Genomic DNA, 19,048 nt, shown 5'->3' with positions numbered 1-19,048 from the left:
GTGTTCCTTTTTTTTTGGTATACTGTTTTGAGGTGTTCGAAAAACACGTCGGACGGACGCAATGTTTGTTTGTTCGTTTGTTATGACTGCTTGAAATGTTTTCTGCTTATATATTGGCATGCTTTCAATTATGTTCATTCTTGAGCCTTTTGTCTTGTGTGAAGTTTGGCTATATTTTTCATCGTCATCAGTGTGGTTTGCAAAGTTCGACTCTGGCGCTCCCGGGTTTCTGAACTTTCTTTACCAATATCACGTATGTGTTCCGGGAACCTTTTTCTAATTTTGCGATCCGTTTGCAATGTGTAGTTCTGCTGGCATTCACTTATATACCACTTTATTTGTCTAATGGATCCTCCTCATTTGTGTCGTTATTTAACATTTTCTCTACGCTGTTCCTCGTTTTGAATGCAGTACGGAGTTTATGCTTTATGAATACATTGGCTAGATTTTATGATACTTTCCCCGTCCCCTCCGGCTAATTTGTAGGAAAAATTAAAAGTAGCACGACGCAAATTGGAAGAGAAGCTCGGCCTAAAATCTCTTATCGCACCCTGTATTTTTATTTATATCCCTCTCCATTATGAATGTAATATTTTCGTGCTGCCTAATGAGAAAATCCATTATTTTAATGTAACTAGATAGTATCTGGCATAGAAGGTTACTCATTCCGCGGAAAGATGTTTCATACACTCTAAGCTTTGTATAAAATAGAAGTTGGGTTGCCCGCTTCCAGTCCATTTGTTTGCCTGTATATTGTGTTTTTAAATCTAAAATATTTCTGGGTTAACGTCATCTTCAAAGTGTCCACAACTTCTCTGAATTAAAAAGAGGAAAACTGAGTTCTAGCATGCAAATTGATTTAGTTTTTTACTTTTCTATGACTAAGTAAGATATGTTGAACTGCATACATTCACTTACAATACAACAATGTACAAAGTACATTAAACTTAACAAAGCACAGTTTTTTGTTGAACGACCAAATATGTTTGTTTCGCTAGTTTTCAGTCAAACAAAACAAAAAGCGTGAGAATATGTAAAATATTACACACAATAAGAAAGATATATATTATGTAGTACATATGCAAAAAAAAAGATATTTGCTAAACTAAATTATGACGGATGTTTAGTTGAATGATTTAAATAAAAGGGAAAAAAACAGCAGGTTGAGAGCATGAGTTTCCAGAAATAAATGGAGACACATAAAACACCGACAACACAAAGAAGTTGAGATCATTAATTTTTCATACCATTGCGCGACTGTCCAGCACAGGATATTGCATCTAAATTGGCGTCAATTGCGTAAATGTAAAAGAAGAAAAAAATTGCAATACAAAGAGAATGATTAGATAATTTTTAATCAATAACTAAGTACATATGTGATATAATTGGAATAAGTTTGTGAACGTTTCATTTTTAAAATATTAAGGCCAAATGAGTGTGAGGTGTTGGTATTTGTGTTTGAACGTATCGGAGAATATCTCATAGTAAACATTGCCGACTAAGGCCCAATTGCAGAAAAGCAAGTTAACTTTTTAACTCAGAATTCACCTGACATGAGGGTTTAAACTCATACACTTTTGAAAATTTTTTGAAATCAACTCTCGCCTGAAAAAATAACTTCCCGTTCTGCAAATGGGCCTAAATAAACTAAATTGATCAGTACAGAAAAACTAGGTCTTTTACACTCAGAGAAAAACGCTGTTCTAAAATCCAGCACCACCGTGCTCAATTCAAGCTTTTCATGTTCTTACTTTTTGGTTCTTGAAAAACGAATGACCAGTTCTTAAAACAACAACCTTGTGCTTGAACTGACACCATTTTCTTGAAAAGAGAACGGCTGGTCTTAAAATATGATCAAATGTTCTTTTAGTGAGAACAATGTTCTTAAATTAAGTTAAAGAAAAAGAAACGGTACAATTCGTGTGCAATCGTAGTGGCCCAGCGGTTATGATGTTGCGGTTGCGATCGCGTGGCGCGATTTCGATCACCGCCAAACTCTAAAATTTTTTTAACTTTTATTTTTCGTTCAATTAGATTTTCCATTCACTTATGCACAGATAATTCTCAAACTTGTTATGAAATGTTTTAAATATACATGTATGCAGATTACGTCTTCAAATAAGAATAATTTCTCAATAAGATAAATATATGAAAAAATGCATATTATGCATTATTATTAATAAAAAATACTTTCCCCTCACATCAATGATCATAGGACCTGAGCAGCTATGTATATAAGATGATCAGCTTTCTCATAATAGAGATATTGTCTTTCTGGCGCTAGTTGGCATCAGTTGGAAACTTCAAGAGATAGCAAGTCGAAGGCAGAACTAACGGCGGTAACATCAAGTATATCAAACATGAGAACTCAGTAGTTTATGTATACCTTCTTGGATTATGATTTCCGATTTCAAGCAGAAGACGCTTTACTTGACACCACGTTTGACCTCGAATGGCTCAGAGTGGTTCAATACTGACATAAGCGATAATGTAATTTTTAGTTTTCACCAAGCTCTTCATGGGTGTGCAGTTTAGCTAATATTTGACTTAGTTTCCTATTGATCTAACCTTCGAACCAAACTTATATAACTATACAATTCACTTACGGCATAGGTTCTTCAAGGTATGACATACGTATGATTTTAGGGCATCATTTTATATTGCGAACGATAGCTCAGACGAACGAACCGTTTCTAGCTATTTCGTCAAGCAATCGTATTATCTGTTGTTATCGTTCTGGCTTTAGGTCTCTTATGTTATGTCAATGTTATGTTGCGAAAGCAATCGTCAAATATGTTACCATCGTTTAAAATAATGCAATTTCACGTACGAATCGTCTTTGGGGATAGAAATCAATTGAGTTCCACATCAGAGATAGCTTAGGTTTAATATAAAGTTTAGCAATGGATGTTTTTTATAACAGATCTTCATTCAATCATAAACCGCTTTCTAAAACACAAAATAGTTAATCATTGAAGGCGCTGAGTTAAAACCGAGGACAGTATATTTTATATGATTCAAGCTTTAATTTTTATACTTAGCTCAGCAAAGCTCACAGAGTATGTTAATTTTGAAGACGGATAAGGCGATGAAACTTGGTAGGTGGGTTGACCTTATGACGTAGAATAGAAAATTAGTCAAATTTTGGACAATGGGCGTGGCACTGCCCGCTTTTAGAAGAAGGTAATTTAAAAGTTTTGCAAGCTATAATTTGGCAGTCGTTGAAGATATCATGATGAGATTTGGCAGGAACGTTACCCCTATTACTATATATGTCCTAAATAAAAATTAGCAAAATCGGATGACGAACACGCTTTTTAAAAAAAAAAATTTATAAAAGTCACATCTTAACAAAAAATGTTATATCTTTACAGTATATAAGTAAATTATGTCAACATTCAACTCCAGTAATGACATTGTGCAACAAAATACAAAAATAAAAGAAAATTTCAAAACGGGCGTTGGTCCGCCCTTTTTCATTTAATTTGTCTAGAATACTTTTAATGCCATAAGTCGAACAAAAATTTACCAATCCTTGTGAAATTTGGTAAGCGCATAGCTTCTATGCCGGTAACTATTTCCTGTGAAAATGGGCGAAATCGGTTGAAGCCACGCCCAGTTTTTATACACAGTCGACTGTCTATCCTTCCGCTCGGCCGTTAACACGATAACTTGAGCAAAAATCTATATATCTTTACTAAACTAAGTTGACGTACTTATCTGAACTCACCTTCTCTTGGTATTAAAAATGGCCGAAATCCGATTATGACCACGCCCACTTTTTCGATATCGAAAATTTCGAAAAATGAAAAAAATGCCATAATTTTATTCCAAATACGAAAAAAGGGATGAAACATGGTAATTGGATTGGTTTATTGGCGCAAAATATAACTTTAGAAAAAACTTTGCAAAATGGGTGGGACACCTACCATATTAAGTAGAAGAAAATGAAAAAGTTCGGCAGGGCGAAATCAAAAGCCTAATTTTGATATATTTTTTATTAAGAAAAAATTTTATTTAAGTTGCGGGTCTGCTAGCTTGACGTAAAGCTACCAGACCCACACTTTTTTGCGAATATGTCGAAAACCAAACGAGCACCTAAATTATCTTTTGTGGCACTAAATAGCACATAAAATACACTTCATTCTCAAACAACTTAAACTTATTTTTGAGCACTTGGGTCTGCCAGCTTTACGCACGTTTGGAATCATGGCAGGAATACTATTCGTAGTATTACATATATATAAATAAATTAGGGGTACCCGACAGATGATGTTCTGGGTCACCCTGGTCCACATTTTGGTCGATATCTCGAAAATGCCTTCACATATACAACTAAGAGCCACTCCCTTTTAAAACCCTCATTAATACCTTTAATTTAATTCCCATATCGTACAAACACATTCTAGAGTCACTCCTGGTCCACCTTTATCGCGATATCTCGAAAAGCGTCCACCTATAGAACTATGGCCGACTCCCTTCTAAAATACTCTTTAGTACCTTCCATTTGATACCACCCATGTCATACAAACACATTCCAGGGTTACCCTAGGTTCATTTTCCTACATGGTGATTTTCCCTTATTTTGTCTCCAAAGCTCTCAGCTGAGTATGTAATGTTCGGTTACACCCGAACTTGGCCTTCCTTACCTGTTTTTTTTACATCCTTTGCAGTTTTACAATGTAGGTATATTTTTACTTTCATAAAATGAAAAGGCTTAAGAATTTTATCTGAAAAGTACCGCCCAACAATTACATACAACAGTGCAAATCTTCTTTAGCAGCAGGTGCTAATTCTGAAAGTGTAATAAACGATTGAGAAAATACGTTATTAAATAAGTTAAATTTTTTATAAACCTTTATATTTATTGCGAAAGTAAGTGCTAGGTATCACTAAATAAAAATTATTGACGCTACTGATAATTTTCACACTTGCAATGATTTACTTTAGTAGCTTAAAGCTATGAGATTGAGATTGTTATTATTCTGCGAATAGCGTAATAGTTATGATTTTGTTTTCTTTCGCTGACCTACATATAATTATAGTACACAATATATTTTCGCCATTATTTAACGGTAATTTGTATTGTGTCTAAATTTGCGTTTGAGGTTGCGATATTTGCTAGTTGAAATTCAGCGATCGTGTACAAGTGTCTTGACTTGCTTTAAGAAATGTATGTCAAGCAATGAAGTTTAATTAATTTCAACTTAATATTAATTTTGAGATTTTTTATTATTCCACAGCTTTGTCATTTCATTTCACATTTTAGATTCTTAACAAAAGATCGCTATGACATGATAATATATTATTACTGATAATACTGTACATATTTGTTTCTATTTTGACATATGTATGCTGTTATGTTTCTCTATATTTATTACTGACAGAAATGTTTGTATAAGCTACGAAAAAGTATGTTTAAACTACACAAGACATGAAAGTGAAGCAGGGTGTGTCAATTGCAAGAATGGGTGATATTTCCATAGCAGTGGCGACACAATTATGATCTAACTTTCCCATTTTAGCTTGAATGTATTTTTTATGTATCCATTGTAAACTTTCGACCATCAATTGCAGTCTTCACAATGTACAATTGGCACGAGGGGCTCTGGTACTAACCTAAGTTTTCACAATCTTCAGTTAGTCAATTATCTATAAGTTATCGAAAGGTTTGTTTTCTCCATGTTACTGAAGCTTCCCATCTCTTAAGTCCAAGGAAAACATGTAAGGAAAATTCAGCGGAAGTACTGCTTATAGAATCAATGCTCTAAACCCAATGTTGGAGCGCGCCTACAATTATTTCACACAATTAGGATTAAAAAGCATATATCATAAGTATGTACCTAAATGGTGAATATAGGAATAGCAACAAAAAGCCAACACTTAGAGACCAATTGCTTTGCGAGCAGCGGGGCCTGCATATGGCTAATGCGGCAGTTACCCACCGACGTGTGCCGTACGTAAGGACGTTTGTCGTACGAAGCACGTTTGACCGAACTCTCAAGCCCGTAGGAATCAATGTGTGCGTCTGTGTACATGTACATAACATATTTGTGTGTGTATTGTTTACAGATAAGCACTGTTGCCATTGACCATTTTGCATGTATGCTTATGGAAACATCAACTTTTTCCAATTTAATTTTTGATATTGTAAAAGGCCGGAATACATATTAAATAAGTATAAATAGATAAAATATTTATAATCAGCACTTTTGCATAATTATTTCGAATTATTTTCACAATTTTTCAAACTTTAATTAGGCGTTTTTGCATAAAATTGCAAACGGTCAAAAATTAGCGTACAAAAGTTTACTAGGCAACTCTGTCTAGTGAGAGAGCGATCAGCTGACACGTTCTTACGGAAAAAATCAAAATTGTTTTGATTTCCACGTTCCGGGCTACGTACGTACGGGCGTTGCACGTCGGTGAGTTTTCGTTTACATTGCACACTCATAAGATAGGTCGTGTCAGCTGACACGTTTTTGGTACGTACGTTCGTGAGTAACTGACGCATAAGTGGATAAAGGCATTTGCATTTACACTAGTATAAGGTATTGTGACGTATATTAGCTTCACTGGGTTGATACTGAATAAATGGTCACGCAACAATAAAAAGACATCAAGCAGCCACTCGTATATACGTAAACAAATCAATCATCATTTACACACATATGTACATACAAGGCAATGGAGAGATACTCACAAACACATGTAATCATCAGCCGAAGTAGTACTCACATATATACACGCATATGGCCACAAACTACAAATATACATGTATATGGCTGGTAACCAAGCATGAAGTTCGCGAAATTACTAAACCTTAGGAAAAATGGGTGAACGAGGAAACCGAGAGTATAAAAGCAGGCAAGCTGAGGGATGATTAATCAGTTTTGATTTAAGCACACTATTGGTTGTGAAATATAAGTGTTATTGTGAAGTACCTCAAAGTAGTCTAATAAAGAGCATTTGGCATTATTGAATATTGGAGTTATTTATTAAACAATTTAGCGATTCGAACTTAACAGAAGTTTGCAAATAAGCGGAATTTCCCAAAATTCGTTACAGTATGAATGTTGGAGATTTCGAGTTTAATATTCAGCTCTCGAGAACCTAGCTGATCAAGAAGTGAAATTCAAGAACATGTCCAAGTAATCATTGCCGTTTGTAAACTTTGTAATTTTTCTCTAATATCAATAACAAAATTCAGCTATCTAACTTGCATTCGAGTATTCACAATAGATTGTTTCAATATGTTCTACAATATACTCACAATTATCGATTTAACTGGGGGTTGGTTACACTGTGTTGGTGAAAAGCAATTTGTTAATGAAGCTACCTTAAAGATTGCTATACTCCAGGTAAAATTTAGATTAACTAGAGATGGTGAAAACGGCTCTATATTTGCTTTTGACGTTGCGTGCATCTTAAAAAACTGGAATTAAAGCTTAGGTCAGATTAACCTTGACACATTAGCCATTTAAACTAAAATTAAAAGTTTTAACAGTCTATAAGATGTCAAAGTGGTGACATTTATCCAACTGCTTAGATATGTGTGGACCTAAGTAACACTACTTACATGTGTCGTTGGATCCTCTGGGCGCTTAGCTGTGTTGAATGATGTGTAAGGGGATGCAGTTGCTTTCTTGTAAATTATTTCTTAAAATTATAGTCCTTGCATCAAAGCTGGATTTCCTATGATTTTTTTAAAAATGTTTTTATTCCACACAAGGCAAAGGAGTTTCATCCCCACACTTTTTCTTTGAAAACGAAGAATAGGTATTGTGACGAATATTAGCATCACTAAGCTGATACTAAGTAAATAAAGGCACACCAACAATAAAGCAAGCTGCCACTAACATACATACAAGGCATCGAAGAGATAACTTATACACAGATGTAGGCATCAGCCGAGGTTCCACTCACATATTCACACGCATATATATAGCTCAATTACCAAGCAGGAGATACAGCAATTCTAGAAGGCGAAACGTCTATACTTGAGTAGAAATATGCGAATGAAGCAACGGAGAGTATAAAAGCAGCGCAAGTCTGTCTGTTTGATTTAAGCACGCTATTGGTTGTGAAGTATAAGTGTTATTGTGAAGTACTCTCAAAGTAGTCTAATAAAGCCCGGTTTGCATTATTGAATATTGGAGTTATTTATTCAACAGTTTAGCGATTCGAACGTTAGCGGAAGGCTGGGAATAAGAGGAATTTCCCAAAATTCGTTACAGTGTTTTAAAGCATGTTCTATCATTATGCAAACAAACTGCAAATAAAGTTATTAATAGGAACAAATTTAAAACAAAGTAGACGTGTCAAGGTTATCACAAGTATTTCCTCTTCCATGAAGTTCATTGCCCATACAAATGTGGTTAAAGCTCCATAAATATCTACTCAAGCATTCCGCAACAAACCGGTCTACACATACCTAATATAAAGGTACATTATAAATCATTTGTTTCCGTAATGTCACATTGAATAAGACAGCAAAAAATAAAATATAAATATCTAGACGAACTATACACCAGCGCATCACGAGCTGAAGCGAAAAAGCTTACTGGGGCAAACTAAATATCAAAAGAGGGAAACGTCCGAAAAGAATGATACTGGAATCAAATGATTGGGGTAAGGAAATAAATATGTTTGTATGTACGTAAGTAGACATTTATATAGAAAAAAACAGCTGTAATCATGTCATGTATGCATTTACAGGAAGGGATTGTACGCAGTTAAGCTGCAAAGGTGATAGCAGCACATGATCCGTGACGCGACGCGTTGAACACGTCACTCAAAAGAGGCAATAACAAAAAACGATAAACTAAAATGAAATGAGAAGGCATGGGGAAATAAATGGAATGAGCGAAAAACAAAAACAAAAGAGCAATACGTAAATGAATAAGCTTATAAAAGAATGGGAATTAAAATAAAATTAAAATGTACATATAAAAATATAAAAACTATGAATGATAGAACTGCAAAAATTCAGACAAATGAAAGTATAAACAAATTAAACCCAATGAAATAAGCAAGTAATAAAAACAAAACTGCATACCAACATACGACTATAGAGTTGAATCAGTAGAGCTGAAAGACTGGTTGAAGCTGAAAGCCGATTTTGCCAGCTGCAACCAAACAGGTTAGGAGAGATATATCAACATAGATAATGGGTAAAGTCATTATATATCATCATTGAATAAGTACGTGGAATATGTGTGTTTTTGAGAAGGTTATTCGCGCTGCAGCGGACACGGTTTTTTAAACGAGCTTTTTGTCATTTCATGAAAATTTCGTGATAACGCTGTATTTACGCCGGGTTTATTCTAGCGAGAAAAATTATTAAATTTAGACACTCTTCATTTATAAAGAAAGGGAGGCTTCTGCCGATTATAAGACATCCATTGAGTTGCCACATTGAAACTGGATAAGAATAACAGTTTACAACTGATACAGAAGTCGTCGCAAAATGATACCGATAATAAGCCGAAGTAATGATGAAATAGGTTCGAATTGGTTCTGAAATAGGCTCGTAGTAATTCCGAAAATAGTCCCAAAGTTATGCTGAAATGGTCCTCTAATTGTCACGTAATGAGTTCGAAATAGGCTCGAAATGATCCAGACGTTGTCCCAAACCAATACCTAAAGTGATACTGAAATTGTTCCAAATCGGCCCCGAAATAGTGTAAAAATTATTCTGAAAGGAATCCCGAAGTGATGTTATGGCAGTCCTAAAATGGTTTCAGAATAGGTCTCGAAATTATTCTACAATAATCGAGAAGTGGTTCCGAAATTGACCTGTAATTTTATCGGTAATGTTTCGAAATGATCTTTAAAACAGCCCCGAAGTGCTCCTGAAGTCATCCCGTGAAATTCACGAAACAGTCCCAGTCCTAAAGAGGTCCAAGAATATACGATACAATTCCACTCCCTTCAAAATTTGATCGAAGTCCGCCAATACGTTATGTGTCGACAAAAGTGGCACTTACCTCCATATTAGTTGTTATGCATGCGCATCTGCGCCCCACCTCCCTATACCGAATACCGTGTATTTACTTTTAATTGAATTATCAAGTATGTCTTCTTTTTCTGTCCCCCTTTCATTGTATGAATAGAGTGTCCTCATTTTAATGGAAAAAATCCTGGTTTTACTGCCCTTTTCTTTTACGGATCGTTTCGTTAGGTGTCTTAAGCTAGCCCAACCTTTTCAGCCCAATCAAAAAACGAGACCGTACTAAATTGCACAACATTTAATACTAATTTAGTACGGGTTAATTTAATTTATTACTCTTGTATTTTAAAAAATATCGAGGGTTGGGATAGCTTAAGTTTTAGGTTAGCTTAAACTCAATATTTTTTAAAATACAAGTGTAATAAATTTAATTAACCCGTACTAAATTAGTATTAAATGTTGTGCAATTTACTACGGTCTCGTTTTTTGATTGGGCTGAAAAGGTTGGGCTAGCTCGTTTATACAGTAAGTCATCCCAATATTCTGTAACTGAGTGAAGGCCACTTAATTTCAAGTTAACGCCTTATTTCAAAACTCGTCTAAAAAAACCTTATCTCAGCATAAACTCAATACATTGCGAGCTGAGATAAAGCATTTATGAAAAAAAACTACGACCACCTCGTTGATAGGCGTCAATATCTTTTAAACGGACTTTGAAATTAAAACTAGATATATAGTAATCTTTGAAATACAATGTTTCTTACAGACTACATAACGAATTAAATATATTTACAAAATAATTTTTTAAGCTAAAAATTCATTTAATTGTAATTTGAATTTGGATTATTTAAAGAATTTGAGAACAAATTAAACTCTCGTAAGGTTCTGATGAGAGAAGCATAATATACATATTTAGTAAGCTGGGTCGATTTATTAACCTATATCTCGCCATCGATTTTTCGATAGGTTTTGGGCTCAGGAAAAAAAGTTCCACTAAGCATACCCAAAAAAAAAAATTTTCGAGCCTGCAAAATTTGAGTTTTTTTTACTTTTTTTCTTTGATTTTTAAGGTTTTTTTTATGACCTACTTAAAAAAATTGCGTTTGATTTTAAAATTTTCATGTATACCCTGTCCGACTCAAAATTGTCCGCTAAAAACTTTGGCGCTAACAATTTTTTGAAAAAAAAAAAAATATTTTTTGGGTTTTGAGGAGTGTTTTGGTAAACAAATGTATTTTTTCGCCATTTTTTTTTTTATAGGTTTCTTCAGAAACCTGCAAAAGTGTTGCCGATGAAAACGAATTTGTCTCATAGTTCTTATCCAACTTAAAATATGCGATAAAAACGTTGGCATAAACAGTTTTTTTAAAAAAAATTTTCTTTCTTGGTTTTTGGGACTTGTTTTGCTCGAAATGATTTCGAGTGATTTTTTTCATTTTCAAGGCTCCAAATCATTTTTTATGTATATGTTTCTATTAGACCCACCAATAAGTATACCAAAATGATCAGGGGATGAGCTGAGTTGATTTAGACATGTCCGTCTGTCCGTCCGTCCGTCCAAAACACTCCTAAAAACCCAAAAAATATTTTTTTTTTTCAAGAAACTGTTAGCGGCAAAGTTTTTAGCGGACAATTTTGAGTCGGACAGGGTATACATGAAAATTTTAAAATCAAATGAAAATCTTTTAAGTAGGTCATGAAAAAAACCTTAAAAATCAAAGAAAAGAAGGTCAAAAAACTCAAATTTGGCAGGCTCGAAAATTATTTTTTTGAGTATGCTTAGTGGAACTTTTTTTTCCTGAGCCCAAAACCTATCGAAAAATCAATGGCGCGATATGGGTTAACTTTCGTCCATATAAATCAACCCAGCTTAATATTTAGTCCTCGCGCATTCAATAAAAATGAAATCATTACTTCTTAGGTTCCTCTGTGGAACCAAGAAGTTAATTCGTTGTAAAAGAGTCGGAGCGTCTACTATGCCTTGAATGATGTCAAATACAAAGTTAAGCGAAAGCAAGATTCTTCTGTTATCCAACGTCTTCAGGTTATTTTATGAAGGTCTTTTGCACCCGTTCTAGCCTCTATATGGCAATCGTAAAATGGTCTCCATATAAACACAGCGTATTATAACGTGGAACGAACCATCGAGATGTAAAGAAGTTTTAGAGTGTATGGATCAGTAAAATCAGTACTGCAACGGCGTTTAAAGGCAAGCATTGCGTATGATTTAGCAATTGCATGATTTATATGATCATGAAACATAAACTTGAAGTCAAAAATTACTCCTATATCTCGTATTTTACACTGTGTAGACAGGTTACATCTATTAATATCATATGATGTAGGAATTAAGGAACGGGATTTTGAAAGGGTTATGTGAAAACATTTACTAATATTGAGTTGCAGGTGGTTTATTCTGCACCAACTGGCTACATTGTCCAGATCATTTTGAAGACTATGGGCACCAAAAATACAAGAAATTTTTTAAACGATTTTCAGATCATCCGCATACAAAAGCAACTCAGGGGATAAAAAACAGGAAGATATATCATTAATAAAAATAACAAAGCTGTTAAATTAATAAAAAAATTTTAAATTGGACTAAGCTCCAGATAATGTTTTTGCAAAAAATTAAAAAGAGAAAACTTAAGTACGTAAAGCATGTATTCATATGTTATAGAAAATTTGACTTAACAAAACTAAACAAAACTACAAAAACAATTTCCAAAAAAATAACAAATACTTAACTTTTATTGAAGTTTAAATATATTTATGAGCTAGCAATTAGGTTTCCAATTAGCGGCATGAAAAAAAATGCTGACTGACTTAAGAACACAGCAACACTCTAAAGGTCGAAATGAAACAATTACATAAATTGAAAGGGCTCTACAATAATCAACTGAGGTTAAAAGATTGTTGAGTATAACAGCTGGTTGAAGTTATTGTAAATAAATTATAATAACATAAAACAATTATCTAATGAGCTTTAATGGACAGTTTCATTACGGACGGTTTGCTCAACTATTTTGTGTTTACTTCCGCCGAAATACATACATATTTAGTTTAATTAATGAGTCGAGGAGCCTGCTTTTCAGCTGTGATAGACAGTTCAATTAGGTATCACCTTGACATCACAAAAACAATATTCTAGTTTTCTTACATTTGAAATCCAGAATAAATTTCAAAGATAGCCTTTTGAATCATATAACTTTCAAAATAGAAATCGAACCTGAATACACGTCAAATCAAATACAAATGCTTCAATAAAAAAAAATAAACAAATACAATATAAACTATACAACCATTAAGACGAATTATAAAACTTGCTTGGGTCTAAATAACTCCATGCTCTTCCCATCATTCACGTGTCTGATTTTTCTGAGTCAGCACTCGATTTACCTGCGTTGAGTTTGTTGACTGCAGTAACTACAACTATGCCGCCTTCAAATTATAATAATAATAAATAAAAGAAAGATTTTACAACACTACATACTGCAACACAAGTGCGTTAAAATGGAAACAAATTCTTATATAACCGCGGTTTGTTCACAAGAAAAACAAATTGCTCTTGAGCGACCTTGAAATTCCTTCAAGCAAGCCATTTTTAAATGAGAAAAAATTAAACAAAGAAAAAACACAAAAAATAAGCCGACTCAGCGAACTCATCTGGAAGTAGTAAACAGCGATAAGAAACATATAAAACAGTAATAGTTTCGGATCATAAGTTTTTACTTTATTTGTACATGTGTTGAGAGTTGTTAAGGCCTAGTACATTATAAACAAAGTGTGAGTCATGAGTACTTTGTTAAAGAGCAAAAACCTCTTTCGAAAAATTATATTTCTATCATTTTAACTGTTTTATGTATTACTTAGGTCATACCAGTTACAACAACGATTAACCGAATTCAAAAACTGATACGGTTCCAACAACAATCTCGCAGCAATTTCGAAATGATCATAAAACTAGTTCCGAAACAGTCCAGAGATGACCCTGAAAATAATTACAAAATTATCCTGAAACAATTTCGAATTAGTAAAAAAAAAAAGGTTGTAAAATTATCTCGTAAAGGTTCCAAATAATCACGAATAAAATCCTGGAATGATCCCAAAGTACTTCTGAAATCATCCCAAAATAAATCCGAATTGATTCGAGATACGTACCCAATTAATCCCGAAAAAGTCTTGAATGATCATAAAAAATGGATGGCATGATCACAAAGAAAAAAGCGAGGTGATTCGGCAATAGTGCTGATATCATCCATAATGCCAAAATGGTCTTGGAATAATCCTAAATTATTTTAGGACAGTCTTCATGTGATCTCAAAAAGTTTCGTGTGATCACGAATGAAGTCCCAAAGTGATCCTGAAGTTGTGCTGACATCATCCCAGAAATAATTGCGTAATTATACTGGATTAATCTCGAATTTAACCCAAATGAGTCTTTGATAGCGTATACAATCCCGAATATGATCCCGAAAATCATTCCGAAAGTATGCAGTATTAGTACCAAATTCTTCCCCAAACAGTCTTGAAATTGTCCAATAGCATCTTTACCGGAGCAATCAGGGAGGTATACCGGACTAACAGCGAAATGATTAAATAGCCCCAGCACAATCTTGAAATCATTCCGAATTCTTGTTAAAAAACGAGGAGAAACTGCGCTTTAGGAATTTTTAAAAACTGTAACTAGTTTTGAAATACGCAACGGAAACCGATTAAGAATACTTAAACCGAATAGTTTTGATTGAGGAAACCATTTTTGAAAAGCAAAGCTAAAAATTAACTTTGAAGAAAGACGTCAAAACCTAGTCAAGCATTAAAAAAAATTAACCCGGAACAATTTTCGGGAACGAAATTAAAATCGACATTAATTTTGAAGAAGAAAACTCTGAACGACGACTATTAAAATTGGAAGAACAATATGCATACTTACACTATTTTGAAGAACAGAACCAAAATCGAAACCAATAATGAAAAACGAAAGCAAAACCGAACTATTTTTGAGATGCGAAATCGAAACCGATTATTATTTCGCATAACAAATTCAAAACCGAAACTAGTTTAAAAAAACGACATCAAAATCGATGAATATTCAGAAAAATTTAGAAATCTGATAAATTTAAAAATCCGAGACCGAAAATAATGGTTAAAAACAAAATCAAAACCCGTAAGTAGCAGCTTTAAAGAATGAAATCAAAAAACCGAAACTAATTTTGATAAACGAAAACAAGAACGGAAACAAAATTTTAAAAAAGAAATTAATGGATAGACGCTTATGATAAAAAACGAAATCAAAACCGAGACAGATTTTGGAAAATTAAATCAGAACGGAAACTAATTTTGAGAAACGAAATCAAAATGAAAACTAATTTCGAAAAACGAAAACAAAAGCGAATATAATTTTCAAAAAGAAATCAAAACTGAACGAAACCAAAACTGAAACTGTTCTTGACAGCTGAAGGAAACCCCCAAACTAATTTTGAATTAGAAACTAAAACTAATTTTTAAAAACGAAATGAAACTCGAAATGAACCTTTTGAAACGAAATCAAAACCCAGGGTAATTTTTATTTAGAAACCAAAACTAATTTTGAAAAACGAAATGAAATTCGAAAATTGTTTTGGGAAACGAAATCAAGCCCAAGACCAATTTTGAAATACGAAACTAAAATCGAAACTAATTTGCAAAATACAGCTAAACACCGACAGTAATTTTGAAAAACGAATTCAATTTTAAGCTTGTTTTGAAGAACGACACCAAAACAGATGTTAATTTTGAAAATAAATTATATAACGAAACTAATTTTTTGGTTTTCAAACCGAAAACCAATTTTAAAAACGAAAACAAAATCGACACAAACAGAAAATAATTTGAAGAACGAAAACACTACCGAAACTAAGTTTGTAAAACAAAATTAAAGTCGAAAATGATTTTGAAATACCAAATGAAAGTCGTCCTAACTTTGTTTGAGATTCGAGTTTAAACCCGTAAGCGAAATTTATTTTGACAATTTTCATTGTTATATCGGCCTAGTGATTTGTAAGATCGCGGGTTCGAATCGATTTAATTGAATTATTTTATCATTATTATTGTTATGATCAATTTTTTCTTAATTGAAAAAATTTTAAATTAAAATTCAGGAAAGCTTTGGCAGTTGTGTGAATTTTTTCCTTCTTCTATTCTAATTTAAAATGTTTTCAATTAAGAAAAAATGTGTAAAAACAATAAAAATGATAAAATAATTTTTGAGCTCGAATCCGCGATCTTAGAAATTTATTTTGGAATAAAAATTAAAACCGATTAGGTTATTTGAAAGGAAAAATAACTAACTTTAGTAATCTTCAAGAATGCATACAAAACCTACATTCGGTTCAAGAATCTAGGGTTTCCGAATGTTAACGTTCAAATTTGTATTTTTATTTTTTTTGTTTTGTAAGCAAAATGATAAGGCTAATACAGCCGTACTTACATATTTCAATAAAATTTACTACTTCCCATCAAATGCACTTTCGTTCACATTTTTTTAGTGCTGAAATCAGCCAAGTTCAATGCCCTCCGGCTCTCTGTTTACTGTTGTCAACTTGTGGAAATGAATCTTCGCGTTTTTGTTTTTACTTTGCGTTTAATTTTGTTTTTGCGATATTTGATAACATTTTTGCTATATCTCTTACAACAAAAATATACCAACAATTCAAAAAGGAACACTGTCGGCAACAACAAAACCTGTAGTGCAATTGGAAAACAACAAATTCAAAAAAGAACTGCAGGTAAAAAAGAACCAAAGGGAAAAGTCAATACATCGACTTGTAGATACAAGCAAGAGAGGCACACCCTTTTAAAGAAGAAGCAATGTGAATGACGATGACAAAGTCAAAGGATATTGCAGCAAGAGTCATTCTACACATGGGCGTAGTCAGGCTTCGACTAAGAGTGCGTCGGAACGAATTTTTCCTGATACTGAAAATGTGTTATATGGACACATTGTTTTAGATATTGTGGCACCCCTTCCTGCGAAGCAATACTATTTACTTCATCTAAAATAGTTGGCTATCTTGCAGATTGTGTACCCTTTATGGAAGGAGATTTTCATTCTATCTGCATGTAGGCCCGATAGCTAGTGTTATGTATGTGATTCTAACGATTTTTTTTTTTTTGACCTTCATAGTACACTGTTTCTGCTATTATAGACGTATTCAGGCCACGTTTGTTTGGGGATCTTAAAGTGGTCCTTTGAGTGCCAATTTGCATATAGAGGTATTTCTATTGATATAAGTGGGCGATGCATCGTGACTGCCTGAATTGTGTCGTACGTTGTCCCGTACCTTGTTAGTCCATACGCTTTTTCATTGTCCGTCATTACCGTCTGTATTGATGTAGCACGAGTGTGTTTTCATTGTTGTTGTTGTTCGTTGGTGCAAAATACCTGAGCCAATCGGCTGTTGCTCCATCCGCTGCTAGGCGATACCTTATGCCTCTTGCACATGTAGCCTACAAAAAACGGGTGCCTCGGCAGTTCAATTTGTGGGATTCTTTCCGGAAAACGCAGCAAAACCATTTCTCGGGACCGGGGTTAGGCGAAGGCCCCGGACTGGGTTCGATACCTTCCCGGTGCAGGAGGTATGGCGCAGTCCCGATGCAAGGATCTGCTGGGAGGATGACAATTTGTGGGAGGGACGCAACAAATTAAATTTGATTACACTGAAATCACAGCCCTGGATCGGGAAATATTTTGAGTCGCTCCGGTACATAGAACCGGCTGCCTTGCGAAGCGAGTTCAATTTGTCGTTTTTTTTCTGCATTTGTTTTCTGCGGTTTTATTTTGTCTTGAAGTGGATTCTCTGCAGTTACTTTTTTGGGACTTGGGTGCATATGATACTATCTTTACTCTATTCTTATTGAGCTCGAATAGTATCTCTTTCAGTGCTACAACCCACAACAAATGCCAATGTTAGTGTGTTTATATGTATGTTTTTTTTTAATAATCACAAATACTACAACTTGAGCAGGTCAAAAAGAAGCACAAAGGCGCCCCACCGGGTTAGGGGGTCAGAATATACCCGACGTAGGTATGCCTGTCGTAAGGAGCGACTAAAATAGCAGATTCAAGGGGCTGTGTAGCGCAACCCTTCAGGTTGCCAGCGCAATATATAGCTTCTCCAAACCCATTTGTCAATTTCACCTATCCGCGGCGAATCCTGTTTCACTAACAGACGAGGCTCTGGCGACCCCAAGCTTCTCATGGAACTTGGGGGTGGGGAGGGAGGAGATGACCTGAGGGTTTAATGTGGCCATATAAATCGTTCCCGAGATGGTCGGGCTGGCACCTTAATGGTGCTGTGGTACCTGAGCGTACCGGATCTGTATCCGGCAAGGGACCACTACATCGATAACACTCCCCAAAGCCTTCGGGGAGCAACCTTATCGCTACAACAACAACAACAGGAAGCACAAAGGCCGTCAGGAACACCCGCAAATTACTATGCCAACAAATGACCGTTAAACTTGGTTCTCAAAGACAAAGATCCTAACCTCGCAGTTGAGGAAACAAAGCTTTACAAGGAGACGCGCGTCACTTTAGCTGAACTTCAATCTGGATACTTTATTAGTTTAAACTCTTACTTATACTTTATTAGTTTAAACTCTTACTTATGCAGAATCAATTGCGACATACCCTACATATGTATGTCCCGCTTGTGACGCGTCCCCATATGTCACCAACCATCTCTTCAATTGTAATGTTGAACCAACGGCTCTGACACCCATATCTCTTTGGTCCAACCCGGTTGAAACTGCAAGTTTCATCGGACTCCCGTCAGAGAATATTTATTTCCATTTGTGAGTGATAGCACCTATTTCGGCGTCCATATAAAACAGGCAGTAAAATCGGACAAAATAGAATTTTTATTTGAAAAGTTTTAGATTTTTCAAGTAAACTTCAAATTTAAGATCTTGCTTTATCTTTCATTGTGAATTTGAAATGAGTATTTATTTAGTAATCAGTAAATTTTAATCGCAGAAACTTGTTGTTCCTAAAAGGCAGTAAGTGCATTTTACTGTCTTTTTCTTTGGACGGCAGTATTGGGCGAAGCACGGCTA

At 34.4% G+C, this 19,048-nt stretch overlaps 2 protein-coding genes across 12 annotated transcripts in view; one reads left to right on the top strand and one right to left on the bottom strand.

The window, feature by feature from the left end:
* The window catches only part of LOC137241140 (tropomyosin-1-like), an 857,608-nt gene that overhangs the window by 770,941 nt on the left and 67,619 nt on the right, over positions 1 to 19,048 (top strand). The window lies entirely within an intron of this gene.
* Positions 1 to 19,048, bottom strand: part of Ziz (dedicator of cytokinesis protein Ziz) — a 132,292-nt gene that overhangs the window by 112,180 nt on the left and 1,064 nt on the right. Inside the window, exon 2 of one of the 6 annotated variants that reach the window (XM_067768420.1) lies at positions 4,760 to 4,795. The exons of the other annotated variants lie outside the window; for them this stretch is intronic. The gene's annotated coding sequence lies outside the window, so the exon portion shown is untranslated. The remainder of the gene's footprint in view (positions 1 to 4,759; positions 4,796 to 19,048) is intronic. 6 annotated transcript variants of the gene reach the window in all.

The sequence above is a fragment of the Eurosta solidaginis genome, chromosome 2 (genome assembly GCF_040869045.1).
Source record: "Eurosta solidaginis isolate ZX-2024a chromosome 2, ASM4086904v1, whole genome shotgun sequence".
Classification (NCBI taxonomy): Eukaryota; Metazoa; Arthropoda; class Insecta; order Diptera; family Tephritidae; genus Eurosta; species Eurosta solidaginis.
Note: the sequence above shows the minus strand (reverse complement) of the source record. Positions and strands in the feature narration are given on the sequence as shown.